The following is an 18,512-nucleotide window of genomic DNA, read 5'->3' on the forward strand; positions in this document are numbered from 1 at the left end:
GTTTACTTTTGCATTTGTGTCTCTAATTCATTACCAAAATAACTTAATCGCCTTATTATTTTCAGACGCAACATTATGTCACCCTCTATCGATTGCCATCACTGATTAACCAAGATCACTTCTCAATCACTCACAAATGCTGCATGTTTTGCCTTTATTTATTTAATATTTTGATTCACTAATTATATAAATACCTAACTAAATTATTGGCCTATTTATTTTTCCGGCAAAAACATTACGTCACCCTCTATGGATTGACACCCCTCACTAACGTCTACCACTTCTCAATTACTCACAACTGCTGGGAACACGATTTTGCTGATGCGGTCTGCGGACAGAAATATGTGAACATAGCCAAATAATGCTTTCGCATTAATAAAAATCGACACGTCGAGTGTTGCGCAGCCGCAGCAAAGCTGAAGCTTTCACACTTATCCAATGCAGTTCTTGCAGTGATCTCAATGTTTTCTTTGCTCATTTATCTTCTGCAGTTATGCAGTCCTCTTCAAGAATCAGGAGAGTGCGGTCGCAATTGTAAATGCGTGCCCGACGCTTCGAACCCAGTCAAGGGTTACTGCTGGACTGTAAAAATACCTTATAATAAGGCTCCAAGTGGTCAGACCGAACTCACTGCACGTGCATTGAATACTCCTCCGAATTCGCCGAGAGGTTCGCCTGCAGGTTCACCCACTTTAAGGCACCCTGGTGCAGTTGGTGGGCAACTGCGTCCTAATCACCTTCCGCTTAACCCTGAGGCGCCCCGTATACCGCCACGGAGACCAATTCAGCAAGAATTTGGGCCACCTCAGCTACCAAGCCCAGGGCGCTCTCCACCCGAACTTCCACCACGACGACGGGAGCAGCAAAACCCGCCGTCTCCAGGAATGCTGCGACCTCCTGGTACAGGAGCTGGATAATCTGACTTGTCAGTTTTTTTCTTCAACGTGGCTGAGTTTTACCTAAAGACGTCATGAGTCATAAAATAAACAACTATAAAATCATCGCCATAACCTTATTTAAGAATCGATTCTATATAAAGATTTGAGAAGCTAAAAACTTTCAAATAAACGTACATTAGTGGGTCAGGACCAAATCATTGCAAACAGGGTGAAAAGACTGTTGCCCTCACTCGTTATGTTTTTTTTTCTATTAAACCAATATTTTATGAAATCTGAAGGAAAACGGTAGAATTCCTATGGAGGCCAGAAGCGTCAGATCGCAGTGGTTGACTCTTATGCAGTTCATAGAAATTAATTATTATCCTCGATCTAACCACTAAGTCGTCTTCACAGCTCTCATCTAAGTGAAATGACTGGAACTTACTTTAGAATAACGTTTCAGGTCATAGGTTATATATTTTAAAGCGCTCTAAATTTCGACTTTGACTGCTGACTAAGCTAACTCAGCCAGAACTGAACCTTACAAAAAATTATACCTCCCGTTGTGTAAGGTAATACAAACGACTTCCATTGAAATGGCGCTAATGGATCGGAAAATAAGTTTTGAGTAGCAAGTAGCCCTTTCACTTTCTTTAAGGAACGATGAGAGCCCCAGGTGGTCAAAATTTCCGGAGTCCTCCACTACGGCGTCTCTCATAGCCTGAGTTGCTTTGGGACCTTAAGCCCAACAAACCAAACCAAACCAATTCAATGTTAGCAAAGCATTAAGCTTGTTTTCTCAAATGTACAGTAAACATTGAAGACATGTTCGCTTGAAGCAGCTATCCTGTTGAGAAGGTAGATAGCGTATGTATACGTTTTTGTAGTTTGCTTACTTTCATAAACACTTCAGTTGCGGGCTGAGTTCAATGGCGTAATAGGAATAAATGAAATGCAAAAAAATATTATACATTATAAACTTATTCAGGAGTCCTAACATTTTAATTTGGTATTCATCTTAGCAGACATGAGCATTATATATCATTGAAAACAGTTGTTGGTGAAACAACTTCAATGAGGGAGTAATAATTGAAGCAAATCCCTAGAATTCGAACCTATGAAAAAAGTTCATCCGATTTATATTTTCTCGTAACATATGGTGATGAAAACCCTCCAATATTCAACACACCAGGGGGGAGCTCAAGGGACAACGGCGACGGCGACGCCAACAGCGACGATGACGCGAAACCTGGGAACGGGCGCCAAAGAGCTTATTGCTGAAACGATGCCATTCGAGACATTTCTTAAATAGCGAACGATTTTGTCATGTGCAATACCCACAGCTTGATGACTGGGCAATACCCACCAATCCCTTCCCTGAAGCATTCTTTCCCTGACCGTGCGTCAAGATTTTCGTAACGCATCGCCATCATACTTCACCAGATACTATTCAGACCCAATACCACTGCAAGATCATATGAAATACTCCTATCGACCATCTATACGACTATCTCTAGACGAAAACCAAAACAAGTCCGCGGATCACTAAAGTCACATATTATAGAGAAGGCTTCTCAAAGAAGAAGAAAAGAATATGCCAAAAAATATGTTTGCTGAAGAAAAAGCTCTCAGTGACCACCATTTACGGCGTGCATGTAAAAGTGCAGCCAACACCGCGAATAGCAGATGACGAGGGGATAGTGTCTCGTGGTGACGTCAGCGGCCAATGGTTGCCAGACCATAAAGGTTTTCTCAATATTAATCATGATAAATTCATTTTAAAATTATCTACAGCACCGAATGAACTCGAAGTTCGAGGAGTTATAATTTAACGCGTGTAGAATGAAATGCAATAATCGAATTCTGCTTAAATGTTACTTGTCATGACCCCTTTAGGAGTCCTTCGGAGGACGTCCCACAAGTAGACTGCGTCCCAGCAGTCTACGAACACATCCTCAGGGGTTATATCCATAGAAGAAAGTAACTCCAGAGGGCACAAAAATTGCTTTCTCTTGCAACCACACTTTAACATGCAAAGTACCGCAACCTAATCTAAAAGCTTAGGTCTTGGTAGAGGAACTAATGTCCATTCTTTAACTCATTTTAGAACGTCTTGTCCTGTGCCTGCACAGTGCGTGTTCTTGCCCAATGCTGGAGGAAAACGTGAAGAAATGCGTCTGAGTGTTTTTCATGCAACTTGATTAAGGAACTATGATGAGAATAGTGCACGAAGGAAGTTTCAAGCTCGTACAACTTCTTTCAAATACACATATTTGATGACAGTGGGGTCTAAAATCAAATTCAGGCGAAACTCTGTCCAGTCTCAACCTAGCAAAAGCGACCATATACGGTTCTTAGCTTCTATCAGGAAACTAAGTGGTTAAAGCACTCCAGTAACAATAAAAGCGGGGATCATATGTTCAATAAAAGCGGGGATAATCTCACCGCTGGACAAAAAGGAATTATCTCCCCAAGGGTGGCTCAATTCCGGACGGTAACACGATTCTTCATCTGATTACTTAGGACGGGTTATTGGTAATAATGTCTGATAGTATGAAGCATGCGGCAAGAAATACATTGTCATTAAAAGTGCTTTCTGCCCGCAGCGGTGGCACATTTGTTATAGTGATCGACTTTTGGGCCCGAGCAGACGGTTTAGATCCCTATCACCAAATTCGCATTTCAATGTAGTCGAACCGGAATCAGTCCCTGTAGTGCATGACGGCAGAGCGCGTTAAAAAACCCAAGCTAAGCGAAATATCACGAACATTCAAATTTACCTACCTACTTGCAAATTTTGGCTTACATGCTAAACAGCATATTTATTATGAAACATTTATTGTCCTGCTCCAGCCAGCATCCGTTTTCTTCTTTTGGCTTGTGCGATGATGTAAGAGCGGCATTTTCCAAAAACCTTTCTGAAGGTGGTATGCAAGGAAAACAGTTGTTTTGTTTGCATGGCAACGCCATGAAGTGGATCGCCTTGGTCTGACTGCTTACACGCGTGCATACGTAAAAATATGCTTGGCAGTAGGGGGATGAAAGGAAGCTGGTACGCACCATGACGGCAATACGAGGTAAAAGTAATCAACACGAGAATACCAACGTTTGGGCCTGCAACGAAGCTGCTGCAGCAAAGAAACTGGCTAAAGTCTCGGTGCAACTTGGCTAGTTTTGGCTTGCGAGTAAAAAAAGAAAAAGCTTGATTGTGTTTTCTTATTTTAAATCTAGATGCCGCCACCATATTTTGCGTTCGTGATTTCGTACGGCCAACTAAAAGTGCCGATGCAACACACAGAGTAATGTCCCATAATTAGCTGGCGTTTATCATACGAAAGTCCACACGCTATACCAAAAGCCTCTATAAAAGAACTTCGGGCTCCGCCATGGTGGTGCAAGGGTTATAATTCTAAATACACTCTCGGAATAACCGGTTTAGAGAAAGACCACCGGGCGCTGCGTTTCGATGGAAGCGAAACCGAGAGGCATCCGTGTGGTGTCCGATGCCAACTGACATTAACTTTCCGCTGGTGGTCGATGGTGGTGGTGGTGACAAACGTTTATTGGCCCAAAAGGGGTGGATGTTTGCATCGGCCGGATCTATAAACATCCAGCCCTTACAGATACTGGGTGGGGTCAATAGTACAGAACCGCAGTGGCGTCGGCCGCTGCAAGGGCGCGCTCGACCAAGGCCTTTTGGGCCTGCAGGTTATAGCAGCCGAGCAGGGTCGCCTCCCAGTCCTCCAGAGTGCGGTTGGGGTGAGGAGGAATAGCTGGGTTAGATGGGCAAGCCCACACCATGTGGTAGATGTCCGAAGACTTCTCCGCACAGTGCGGACAACTGCCCGTGAAGGAGGGATTAAAATGTTTTAGTGCTGCCGGGCACAGCAGAGTGTTGGTATAAAGACGGAGTAGAAGCCGCTCCTCCGTCTTAGATAGACATTTACTCGGGCGAGGGTAAAGGCTATGACAAGATTGATAATAAAGAACGATGTCTTTAAAAGAATACGCTGGTTCGAATTCGAGATGCTGATCTAGGGGGTCGAGATGGGAAGCCCGGAAAGAGAGCGCGCGGGCGGCGGCGTCGGCTGCCTAATTCCCCTCGAGACCCATATCAGCAGGAGCCCATACTATTTTCCGGTAAGCGGGGTCCCCGGTGTAGGTGCAATTTTGAAGTAGTCGGTAGGCTAGGTATGGCGCCCAGCCTTGCTCGACGTTCCGACAGGCCCCTCGCGAGTCGGAGATAATTGTTTTAGAATCAGTGTGGGTAGCTGCCAGCGCAATGGCGACCTCCTCCACGTGGGTTATGTCACGGGCGCGAAATGTAAGCCCGTTAACAGTTTTGGACTGGTGGACCACTGCGGCCGTGTACCGTCACCCATGGTGGAGGCCGGAGGCGTCCACGTAGTAAATGCCGGGTTTCGACCCATAATGGCGGCCCAGGGCTTCCGCCCGCGCCAGGCGCCGGCCATTGTGGTCTTCACATGTCTTGTTTTTAGGAAGAGGGCATACGTGGAGGGCGCATCTCCACTGGAAAGGGAGGCGTACACGATCTTCCATAAGGGTGGTATGTTGGATGTGTAGCCGGGCAAGGAGGCGGCGACCCGACAGTGTCTTAGAAAGACGTGTGTATTGGTTGGTTAAGTGAGCCTCTCGGATCTCCCGGAACGTATTCACCATGCCCAGGCCCAGTAGACGCTGGTTGGAGGTGTTCACGGGGATATCGAGGGCTTCCTTAAAAAGTTTGCGCAGGACGACTTCGAGTGCATCCTCGTCTTGTTTCCGAAGGTGGAGGTAAGGAGCCGAATACAAGATTCGACTGGTCACGAATGCATGCGCCAGCCGCAAGGCGTCTTTGCACCGCAACCCCCCCGTTTGTTAGAAACCCGGCGGACCATGCGACCCACCTGGTCCCCCACCTTAAGGAGTTTCGCCAAGGTAGTGTCCGACCGTCTATGTTGATGAATGAAGAGCCCCAGTACCCGGACTTCTGTGCGTTCAGGAATTGATCCTGTCTCTAAAAAGAGTTCAATTTTGGCCGTCCACTTTGGGGAGGGGCGTATGTGTACAAATTCAGATTTTTGAAGGGAGCATTGAAGGCCACAGCGGAGAGCATAACGGTCCACTATGGTTGCCGCTTGCTGCAGGTTGGCCTCAATATCTCCAAGAGAACCTTGCGTGGCCCACAGGGTGATGTCATCGGCATACAGCGCATGCTGCACACCAGCGACAGCACCCAACTGGGCCGGCGGGTGCATCATAGCCAGATTGAATAAGAGAGGAGACAGCACTGCACCCTGTGGTGTTCCTCTGGTTCCAAGTTGGAACGGGCCATGTTCGGTGTCCTTGATTTTAATGTAGGATTGGCGATCTGTCAAAAATTGCCGAATGTATCTGAAAGCGTTGCGTCCGCAGCCGGTTTGTGAAAGATGAGTGAGTATTACCTCATGAGTAACGTTGTCGAAGGCTCCTTTCAAGTCTAAGGCGAGTATGACCTTGTCGTTGTGAGGGCATTCGACCGGGTCAAGAACGTCCCGGTTAAGTTTTAGCAAAACATCCTGCGCAGACCTGTACGGGCGAAATCCGAACATGGAGTCTGCGAAGATGTGTTGATTTTCCAAGAACTTGGACAACCTGTCACGCACCATCGTCTCCATTAGTTTGCACGCACACGAGGTTAGAGAGATGGGGCAAAGGTTGTCCGTGTTGATAGCCTTGCCAGCTTGTAGAATGAAAGTGACCAGAGCAGTCTTCCAATCGATGGGGAGTGGCGCGTCCCCAAGCCAAATTGAATTGATGTAGTCCAATAAGGACTGGTAGGCCGGGTCGGGTAAGTTAGCTAGTAATTTGACTGTAATTTTGTCCCGACCCGGGGCTGGGCCACGTTTCATTTTCGCCAGGGCCGCCCGCAGATCGTGGAGCTGGAACGGCTGATCCAGCTCAGCGTTCTCCGAACCTGCATAAGAGTGCGCCGGTCCGCGGGGGTTCTGGGTAGTGCACAAGTATCGGTCCCGCGACTTGTGCGCTAGCTGAGTTGTGTTGCCCTGAAAGCTGTGTATGGCACGTTGTAGATGTTTCTGAGTTTCTGTGTGTGTCTGCGTTGGGTCGATAAAAGCGCGGAAGAGCCGCCAGGTGTTCCTGCTGGACATCTCCCGCGCCACCGTGTTCTAACGATCCTCCCAGTTGGCTTCTGCGAGCTGGGCCGCATACTCGGCCGCCTGCTGGGTGAGCTCAGAAATTCGAGTCTTAAGTTTACGGTAAATTCCTCCGCAGCCCCTCACTACTTCTCTTTCTCTCTTTGGTGCACTTTAACTCGCACCTTCCTTCCTTGCCTTGCAGCTTGGGGCCAGGTGTCCACAGAAAAAAGTGTGACGGATACTGCGCTTTGTAAAGCACATAAAAGGGACTTATTTTCTCTAACGCGCACGCTTTAAACATATAACATAAAGATACCATAATCTACTAATCAGCAGAGGCTGTAAACAAAATGTTTTGGGTAGTAGTAGTAGTAGTAAAATACTTTATTGAGGCGCAACGCTTAGGCGCCTAATACATGGATGGCCTGCTGGACGAGCAGGTACTGTTTTTCCTCACCCTCAGCATCAAGGCAGTCCACCCAGGTCCAAATAGTATGGTAGGAGTTGGGAAAGAAAACCGATTGCAATGCAACTGGACATGAAAATGGGCAGTGTGAAAGGTTGGCATAAGGGGAAGAGCAGTTGGCGCATTTTGGATCACGACGGAATTTGTAGAGATATAGCCGTCCAGAGGTTACGAGTGTGTTCAAATGTATTTGCCGAAGGATATGAGCCTCCCGAACGGAAAGTTTAGGATGAGGGTCGGGGTAGAGCTTGCGGTCTAAGCGAGCACCATTGTAATATTCGCTGATGATGGCACGAAGAGCCAGTCTCGACCCGCCCTCATTACGGTGCCCGGTTACCAGCTTCACGGGTGAGCTGGTTCGCCAGCTCATTGGCGTCTATCCCCGAGTGTCCACATACCCATCGGAGGAAGACGGGGCAGGGCTGCAAGGCAGCAAGTTAAACCTCGAGCTCCGTGGACAGATGTGTTAGACTTTTAGATTGAATGGCCTGGGAGTCGGTGTATATAATAAACTGAGGCACCGGTGGGAGACAATGGAAACTTTGAATGGCATGAATGATGGAGAGGACCTGAAGCGAGATAATATCCGGAGAATGGAGAAATGGGCCGCGTGTGTGACAGGGGTAGATAGACGAGAATGAAAGAGGACCTGGCTTCCGGACCCGCGAGGAGCCATATAAGAGGCATCCGTGTATGCGTCTCCATGGTTATGGAAGAGCGGACTATGATGAGAGGCAGCAGCATGTCGGCGGCCAGCATGCAGGACCGGTGACATATTGGCTGGAAGAGGAAGTATACGGAGGTTTGTGGCTTCTGGAGGGGAAGGAGTTGGCAGAGGGACTGACTGGTTGGGGGAAATGTTAGCCTGGTTTAGAAGCCAGCGTCCATGAACTGTGCCAGAGAGGCGAGCTATCTGTTGGTCACGGTTAAGGAAAATGAGACTGCAAAGAGGATGAAAAAGCCCGGTGGCATAAAGCTTATCGGTGGAAGTGGTTATGGGAAGACAAAGAGCAGCTTTATAAAGGCCATGAAGAGCTAATGCAACTGTGTCAAGTTGGCCCTGTGTGAATGAAAGATATGGTATATAGTAAAAGAATTCGTTAAGAGCCAGCATCTGAGCCAGTCGACAGGCGTGATTTGGGTACATACATACATACAAAACCGCATATTACTCACAGGCCAAAGTATTATATAAAACACTCTATTGTACATATACATAATAACCTGAAAAACATGTTTCCCCAGAGAGGTGAAAAAACAGAACCGGGGGGGGGGGGTCAAATGAAGGACGACAGGCATCTCGAGTCTGCTCCCTCATACAACATAAAAGCGCGTGTGCTAGCACCGCAGAAACCGCGTCTCGCCGTCCGTTTCTAACTGTTCAGACAGATACGTCTAGACAATGAGGCGCAGCCTCCCCAAGACTGGGTACTTTGCGCGGATGGGAGTGCGGCGCGCCTCAGCGAGGCACCTGCGACGCCACAACACAAATCTAACCACAGTTCAAACGGGTTGATCCGACGTCTGACACCGAGGTTCATGCGGACATCCTAAATGCGAGCCGCCACATTGTTCTCACAACTACACATTCGAAAAAAACGTGTGCCATGCTCTCGGGAGCATCACAGTTGGCAGACAGGACACTGGGTACAATACCCCATCTGGCAAGGCGCTGTCTCGTGGGGAAGACGCCCCAGCGTCTAAGCGAGTCAAAAACTTCTTCATTTGGCAGCCGACTAGCTGCCACGCTCGCCATTTGGGTACAGCTGTCTATCGTTGCTCATCAGCTGAAAGCCTGCAAGAGGCTACTACTTCGCTGATGCGTATGGCTGATAGGTCGCCTACATTAACATCTGACAGGTCTGCATCGAGAGTTGACTTTATCTCTGCAGCCTCGCGGTAAAAGGCAGCGGTCTGTTCGCCTGTTGACCGAGGTAATGTTAACGCGTAATGAAAGCACACGACGCGCCGTGCTTACCTAGTACAGGATGAGCAAGCGAACAGGGTAAGGCTCGTTAGCTAATAGCCTCTCCACCAGCCTTAACTCGAGTGCTCGAGCAACTGCCTCCCCTGCTCCTTGGAAGGTGTAGGATGTGACGGGCGACTAGCACTGTCCTGCCATCCTAAAAAAACGGTCCTATAAGGGACGTGAGTCTGTTCACCACATGGCACGGAATTTTTGCCATACGCGCCACATAAGGGGCGAAAGCGCACGCTCGTGTCTTGACGACACTAACTTTAGCATTAAGCGTGAGGTTGAAACGCGCTGCGTCAAAAAGGACGTGCGTTGCTCGCGAGACAACTACGTCCCATGTCCGGGTGGAGACCCCGCTTGGATCAAACAGCACGCCCGTCCACAAGCGGGACGGTGGCGGCTAAAGGGCCCTGAACTGACCGAAGCGGAGTGCGTTACTTATATTCGTGTTGAGCTGCGCTCCAGATACAGCCGCGTATTCTGAAAAGGTGTTCAAAAAAACGAAGCTGTCACTGTCGCCCACTTAGAGAGCAATGTCCACGTATGCATATACGACAGTCTTCTGTCCTACTGATGGAAAACGACGCGGTGTCTCCATTCGGGAAATAGCTTTATGAATGGCGCCTATATGTGTAAATAGCGCCTGCATATAATGCCCTAAGGCGTGCCTAAATAAACATCCGAACATTGGATTTTTGGCTTCCGAGAAGCAATTCTTTTCTTCTGACTGCGCAAAAGTTTGAACAAAAGTATTCATTGCGGCGACCACACAGAACTATAACCATATATTTTTTGACACAGTGCACTTAAAGATTGGGCTAATCGCCCTAGTTTTATAAATGCATGTTCGTGAAAGAATGTGGCCGGATCATGGACGTGGTTTTCATAGCAACATTGGAAAGTGCTTTGGAAGTAAGGAGTAAAGAAAATAATTAGAAAAATGCGCACAAGCTTAAAAGCAGTCATGTAAAGTCATCACTAAGACTGGCCGCATGCGGCAGGTTTTAAGACGCGCGAGTACATTGCAAGTGTTCACGGTTTCAAGCCCGAATGCCGGCACAGGGTCTTTACGGCGAAAACCTTTAATGCACATGCGGTGGGTGGTGGTGGTGAAAACGTTTATTTCATATTGGGAGGTTTGACGTGGAGCCTTAAGGGCTTCGGCCTTATAATACTGGGTGGAGACCCTAGTGAGGGACCCCATTGGCGGTTGCCGCCGCCCGCGCACACTGCGTTCAGGCCCTTTGGGCCTGTAGGTTGCAGCAGCCGATCAGGGTCGCCTCCCAGTCCTCCGATGGGGGGAAGGGATGGGTTTTGTTGGCAGGCCCATACTATGTGGTAGGTGTCAGCCACCTCCCCAAAGTACTGGCACTGTCCAGTGAATTTGGAGTCAAAATGTTTAAGTACTGCCGGGCACAGCATTGTGTTAGTGAAGAGGCGCAGGAGCAGCATCTCGTTCGCTTTTCTTAACCCTTTGCAGGGGTTCGTCCTGCTTCAGTATAGATGTCAATGTGATGTCAAGAAGTGATGTAATCTTAACGTCACATCTGGCACTGTCTAACAACTGGAACTGATGTCATGATAACGTCACATCCGGTTATGATGTCGTTGTGGCTGTAGCAAAAAAGAAAAAATTTGGAGGACGCTTAAGCTTCGCCTTCAAGAGTGGAACGCGATAGCGTTATTGCACCTCGTTCGCATCGCCCACTCATTCACTCGGTATGCTGTTGAGTCACACAGCGTTCGGCGCGGCAACGAAACGTGCGCCTGAGCAAGCGGAACGAACCTAAGAACTCGGTGTCTCGGAGGGAGAAAGCCGGGCAGCGACGCGCCATGAAGGCGGACGCGATCATGGGGCTGACGCCTTGATGGGATCGTCCTCTATCTCGCTTGGGAGCACCACGCAGAAGCATGATTCCTCGGAAGCAGCTCGGCACACATCGCAGGGGACGCTTTCCCAGCAGAAGCGCTACGGCGCAGCGATCACGTCAGAGGCGTGATCGTAATAATAGTAATAATGATAATAATGTATTACTATTATTATTATTATTATTATTATTATTATTATTATTATTATTATTATTATTATTATTATTATTATTATTATTATTATTATTATTATTATTATTATTATCATTATAGGCTCTCAAACTAGTGCCACGTCCATCATGACGCCCATTGAAAAACCAATACCATTGACGAAGGAACTCTCGCTCCCAAAGGTAGAAAAGTTCCTCAGCCAGAATGCTTACGTTCTCCTTTCGTTGCCGCGCCAGGACAGGGAAAAGCGCGCGTCGGCGCCGGTTCGATGCGACAGCCTCACGATATCGCCATAACGCGAAAGCGCCAGCTGCAATCAGCAATCGTGCAAAGCGACCGCGAGGACATCTACCATTTATCTGAAACCGGAATGAACTGCCCTCCAAAAACACGAGCAACGACGCATTGCTGGGCCATGTGACGATTGGATTCTTGAAGTGGGCAGCTGGGGCACTGTGCCCTCTACACAATGACCCATCGCTGCAGCCGATCTCGTGTAGGCAAAACCCCTCACTCCAAAAGCCACATAAATTCACGTAAATGCCCTGACAGAAACGACCCTGTGAGTGGTAACCAACAAGTGGAACCCGCCCTTCGCCTACATTCCGCAGGGATCAGCGGAAGTAGTAACATTCCCATTGACTCCACTACTCTGTTCACCGAGACGTCTAAGTCAGGGCTCACATGGTGGACGTGGCGACAAAATGCCGCCATACACGAATAAACAGGCATCCGGAAAGCCTGAGGTCCCCTATTGACTGGTATGTCAGGGACAAGCTCCCTCACATTTGTACATAAAAATAGAACGCAAGCACCCGTGCTGGACACTCATCACCCTGCAGCAAACGAAGAAGGAAGCGTAGAGCCAGCAGCCGACAGTAGACTGACAAAGAAGGGAAGGTAAACCCTCCCTTCGAACATGGCTGGCCGAGTGCTGCACGGCATACTAGTTCCGTGCGACTTCCCCAAATCGCCAAATTCTGAGAGGTGGATGCGCGAGGTACCATATTCGCCAGCAGGAAACAGTGTGGACAAGGTAGCGTTTCTCCAACATGGGTAGTTCAAAGGAACTAGCTGTAGTCACCTTGCTGCGCACCTCGTTTAAGATGGGAGTCCACACCGAAGCTGCTATTTCACGTGCCTCATAATCAATGCCAAGTATGAGGATGGTGTCGCTGTAAATAATTGGTAGGGCATCATTAAGGCGCAGTTCTGGCCTACCAATTGTGCATGCAGAAACAAGTACGAGGTTGTAGGCTCTCATTGCACCCGCCAGCTCTTGGGGCGTGGATGACGGCCGTTGAGACGCCCGCCTTTCTTTAAATCTATTTATTTCTTTCTTCTCTGTTTTCCTTTTTGTGCGACCCCTCGACGGGTGGTGGTGGTGGTTAATACTTTATTTGGTGGAGCCGCGAAACACTTGTTGCAAGGGCTGGGCCGGCTCCTGATCACGGGTGGTGGCCGGCAGGCTGTGACTGACGTCGACCGTTTAAACCCAGTCGACCGGTCTCCTTCGTGAGGCCGGTTCTGAGCTGGAGACCGCGATCTCCCAAGCCTCGTCCATGACGCCCCATTCGGTCAGTGGTTGAAACTCAGGCGCCTGAACATATGTTCGAATGTAGCTCTCGGGGCCTCGCAGAGGCACCGTTAGGATTAATGAGCAGAGGGGGAGATGAGTGCCAGCAGTGCTGGGAAAGATGCAGGCTTGAAGTTGTCTTCATGTTATTTGTTGTGGTTTAGTTACGGAGGGGTGTGAGAGAGAATAGTGAAGTCTTTCAGACCGGTAGTGTAGTGTAAGATCTCTTGCGCTGCCTAGGTCCTCGGTATCTGTTGCTCAGTCGACGTATGCTCGAGCGGAAGAATGGGCCTCTTGGTTACCGGGGTTGCCCGAATGGGCTATTACCCAGACAAGTTCTATGGGTCGGGGTATTTAAACGTTGGTAGTTAAGATTTTGTGAGAGGCAGCATGTAGCTGGCCTTGGGAGAATTTTTGTATTTTAGAATCGCTGAGGATAAGGGTGGCAGTGGAAGACTATCGCGATGGCTGAAGCGGATTCCTCCGCTTCTACGGACGTTCGGGCAATGATAGAGGCTGATGTGATGTGTTCAAAACGGCTGGATACCGCGTATATCGCATAAGCTGAGCGATGTGGATAGTTTGCGGCGTCCACGTAAACCGTACAGGATTCGTTCGCACGTGCTCTGTGTAGGGCACGTGCTCTCGCTTTCCGTCTGGCCCGGTTAAGAAGGGGATGCATGTTTTAAGAAAGTGGATGGACAGTGAGGTGATCGCGGACTGTCTTTAAAACTGCATAGCTTTTACTTGAAGGGCACCTAACGGCCTACGTTGGAGATAGGAAATAATGTGACGAGTAGTTGGGGTAGTGGAGATCCATCCTAACTGGGCAATGCAGCGGGCTGCCACCAGTTCGCTGAGGCTGTTGTGAGCTCCCGTGCCTAAGTGTCGACAGGTTGGGGTGCATGTAGGCTAGCCGAGGGCTGCTTTATAAGTGTTTCCGATGAGAGCATCCAGCTTGTATGTCTCTGTTTTTGTTAGATATAATTACGGAAGCGAGTAAAGAATGTGGCTTATAATAAATGGCTGCACTAAGCATCTGATGTAATGCTTTCGCATTACCTCATTATCACATTGGCTAAGGTTTGACTAGGCAGGTGCTCTGATATGTTGTGTTAGTGAGACTGGGGAGTGTATCCGTGTTAAGGCCCTTGTCTTGTATGAACATACCTAGTGTTAGAAGTTTGTGAACTTGTGGCACTGGCTGACCATGTATGGTGATGAGCATAGCGGGATGGTGGTGTTTACGCGGGCTTGCGTGGAGTATCAGGAGCTCAGATTTGGTGGAGGAACACGCAAGACCTATTGAAGCTGCGCATCTCGAAACCGGGTTCTGCCCCTCCTGAAGAGTTTCTTCCATACTTCCTATATTCCCAGTTGTGGTCCACAGGGTGATATTATCTGCATATAGAGAATGGGAGAGTTTTGGAATCTGTGACAGCTTTTTAGAAATGGAGATGAGTGCGATGGTAAATAAAAAAAGGGGAAGGGACTAATTCCTGCTGGGTGCCTCTATAACCGAGGGTAAAAGTGGGGGATTTTAGGATAACAAACCGAATTTCTTCTGTGCGAACCCGGAGAAATGCTGAAATGTAAGCACCAAGCATAGAGTAAAGCGACCATAGTTTTTAAAGAAGCGCATTTTATAAGTAAACCTAAGCGCAGATGCTTACATAGCTGAAATGCTTGTCAAGAAAATCAAGACGGCCAGGGAACCAACATGAGATGAATGTTGCCACAATTGTGTGAATACTAGAAACAATAAATATCCAACTTCTCAGCCATTAAGACTCCGGCATGGACGCTTCAATAGAAAATAGATTGGTTAGCGTGGTTGAAGTACTCAATGTGTAGGGATTGTTGAAAGTGAGCACAGTACTAATGTTTTAGATTGATGGGTTCATTGAAAGGACAGGCAGAGTGGTTTACCGGAATGAATAAAATTAGGACTGCTGCTCTGCACTGCGAGATGACAGAAGAGGAACATGATGGGTAATGATATGAGAGAATACATATTGATACGGCCGAAGAAGAAAAAGCGGGCAATGGCATGGGCAGGCGCGCTCGCGCTAGGTCCGCCATCATTCAATTAACGTCATGTACCATCGCCATCGATCATGATCTGTCTCCTGTCTTCATCGGCTTGCCGCCGCGTAACAATTGGTTGGAGGCGCGGGGTACATCATCATCACTCGTCATCCTGGCCCGGAGCTTCGGCGCCCTGTGTCATCTTGCGCCGTCGGCAGCGGGTTCCTGGGACGACGCATCACCTGGCTGTTACCCAGCCTGCCGGACCCGACGCCACATTGCCGTTCTCCACCCCCACCCAGTCCGCCGCTGAGAAACACAAGTAGCCAAACTTTAGAATCCCTCCCGACCCGAGACGCCACGAACACGTGCAAGGACACATCACAAGACACATCGCATGAAAGACCTGACCGAAGGATCCGACCGACAAGAGACGCCGACCAGACGAACCCACCGACACAATTGAACACTATAGATGAAGACATCGTCCCCGCCTGTGCCGTTTGATGTGTGCCTAGGACCCAGCCATCAAATCCTGGCGACCGGTTCAACGAAAGTTTCCTGGGCCAAGGTTCATTATTCATCATGGCGGCAAGCCGTTACTTTCTTTCTCTTCTTTCTTCACCAGTCCGCACAAGATCACCGTCATGTCATAAATCTGATCAACTTTAACTTCTTCGTCCATCGATCGGGACGATCGCTCGGTGGCCCCGGGTAGTGTTACGGCCGAAGAAGAAGGAGCGGGCAGTGGCATGGGCAGGCGCGCTCGCGCTAGGTCCGCCGGCATTCATTAAAACGTCATCTACCATCGCCATCGATCATGTTCTGTCTCCTGTCTTCATCGGCTTGCCGACAGGTAACAATATGAAAATATAGACAGGCGCAGTGACTTGCACTAAAAGTGCGAGAGAAGTCCCGTGTCGCACAAAACATGGCAGAGCCTGTACTGCCTGTGCACTGTTCCATTTGTTCTGCAAATCACCCAGCAACAATGCTTTCTACCGAGAACTATTTCCAAGCGCTTCAAGGGCGCGGCTATCATCTTTCGTTCGAGCGCATACTGCTCCGACCGAGGCCTCTTGTCCAAACACTTCAAGGAAGCGGCTGGCATCTTCCCTTTACTTGTTCAAGCGCATACAATGGGTACACCAATAATATATGGTCAAAAGTCTCTGATGCAACAAGATGAACACTTCGGGGAATCCGCCTGTTCAATTAAATGCAAAAGAATTGCTCCTGAAAGCCATGTTCAAACGAAGTTTATGCAGCAAGAATGCATGGTGGAGCTGAATTTCAAGCCCAACATAAATTGTCAGTTTTCGATTGAGTCTTCTTAGAACGATGTATCGGGCTTCTCGCTGGGTCCAATAACCTGTCGTAGTAGTCTTTATACAATTCCTAAAGTACGTCGTATCCGCTGTTAAAAACGGCACAGCTGTTTGAAGGCCACTGCTGAGGGCACCTTTTGCTTCGACATCGGCCTGCTTATTTTCAAGGAGCCTGCAGTGGGCAATGATTCATATCATATTAAATGTGTTACGTGGAGGCATACGGCAAGCAATGAAACATGGTGATACAAAAGAAACAAAATGACGTGATGAAACATGCTTTAATGGCCAGCGGCCGGACCGCGAGCTCTGACCAATGCCACTGCCCACTTTGTCGTCTTCCTACCATGACCCGGGGCCACCGAGCCATCATCCAGATCGATTGCTTGAAATGCAACGCATGATTGGACGATGAACACACGCGGACAATTAGGAGATGAAACGTTAGCCACCACAATGAACGTGAATATGGAATGAATGCTTGCCCCTTGAGCATCAGGTCCAGTGTTCACTGTTTGCCGAAAACTTGGGCGGGGGTGCTGTCTTTGTTCGAGTGGTTGTGAGGTTGGTTCGTCATGGGGTAAGGCGGTTCAGCTTTGTGCTCTTCTTGGCCGTTGTTTGTTGAGTGCAGGGCTGGGGATGGGGCTGGGGAGAGCGGCTGCTCTGGTCTGAGCAGGAAGGGCTAGAGCGCAGCTGTGCGGCGACCACCACGGGCGTTCAACCGACGGTTCCGGCGAACGGTTGGCGTCGACGCTCCAAGGCGATAATGGAGAGGACCTGCACCTCCAACAGAATGTTACGTGGTGGCATATGCCAGCGATGGAACACGGCGACACAACAGAAACAGAAGGACGTGATGACATCACGATGAAATGATTTAATGGCCAGGGGCCTGGCGCGAAGGCTCGGCCCCACGCCACTGCCCGCTTCGTCGTCTACGTAACAATGTTATCCTGTGGCCCTGCAGACGGGCATATGTAAGGACTCCATGATGTTTTTCTAATACCTTATTTCTCCACTGAGATATCAGAAAACAAGCACTAAATAATGGCAGTGTTATAATTAAAATTGCTACACAAATTTCAATACATGTTTCCGAAATTGTGAGACACTAACCCATATCCTAGAATATGGAGACAAGGATTGAAAAATACCCATTTCTACATGTGTAATAACTAGTCATAGAAAATTTCAGGTTTAAATTTATGACCACTCATTAACCCGTGCTGACATGACTATTATCAAAAATTGTTAAATAAAACAGATTGTGAAGAGATAAATGCCATTTATCTCTTTTTTAGTGGATATTTAAAATGAACAATGAAGAATGAAATGAAGCTTTTAAAACTTTTAAAGCGATAAATGCCAAAAACAGGGCTCACAATCTATGATTCAGACAGTGGTACATAATAAATAAAAGAAAGCCATCTTTGAAGAGTACGCAAGAAATGCGCCGGTCCTGCTGTTCCGAGAAGCGCTGGACAGTTCCTTCCACCAGATCACTTTACGATTATTTTATTTCTTCACTTAATCCATGTGAAGCACGGAACATTTGTCGAATAGTTTCATAGAAATTAATATTTTTATTTTGACCTGGCGCACCACATTACCCTAAAAGGTACCCTTTCAAGCACTGGGTTATTCTTGCATATGCATTGTATATATATATATATATATATATATAGGTCGTGGGTTTTACTCCCACCATCGGCGCGTTGTTTTTCCTTCCGCTTTGCATTTAATGCTCTTTATTCCAATAATCAACACAAGACAACATTCCTGTAAAATGTCAAGAGTATGAATAATAATAATAAAAAAGTTTGCCTTGCACTCCGAGACTGTTCGCTCCTTTAAATGCTTTATTTATTTATATATATATATATATATATATATATATATATATATATATATATATATATATATATATATATATATCGAAGCCCGGCCTCGGCGCCCTCTATACAATGGAGGCGAAAAGCCACTATAGCCACCATAGTGGCTGGACACGTGTTCTTCGATAGTGGCTGGTCACGTGTTCCTCGATTGTGCATGTATATAAGAAATGGGAACCGACAGCTTCTTTC

General features: G+C 47.9%; 1 long non-coding RNA gene across 3 annotated transcripts in view; it reads left to right on the plus strand.

Annotated features, from left to right (window-relative positions):
• Positions 1-18,512, plus strand: part of LOC146181164 (uncharacterized) — a 148,503-nt gene that overhangs the window by 26,033 nt on the left and 103,958 nt on the right. Inside the window, exon 3 of one of the 3 annotated variants that reach the window (XR_014700175.1) lies at positions 492-1,830. The exons of the other annotated variants lie outside the window; for them this stretch is intronic. This is a non-coding gene — a long non-coding RNA (uncharacterized LOC146181164). Of the gene's footprint in view, positions 1-491; positions 1,831-18,512 lie in introns of those variants that run through there. 3 annotated transcript variants of the gene reach the window in all.

Source organism: Amblyomma maculatum, chromosome 8 (assembly GCF_055883805.1).
Source record: "Amblyomma maculatum isolate TAMU_Amacu chromosome 8, ASM5588380v1, whole genome shotgun sequence".
Classification (NCBI taxonomy): Eukaryota; Metazoa; Arthropoda; class Arachnida; order Ixodida; family Ixodidae; genus Amblyomma; species Amblyomma maculatum.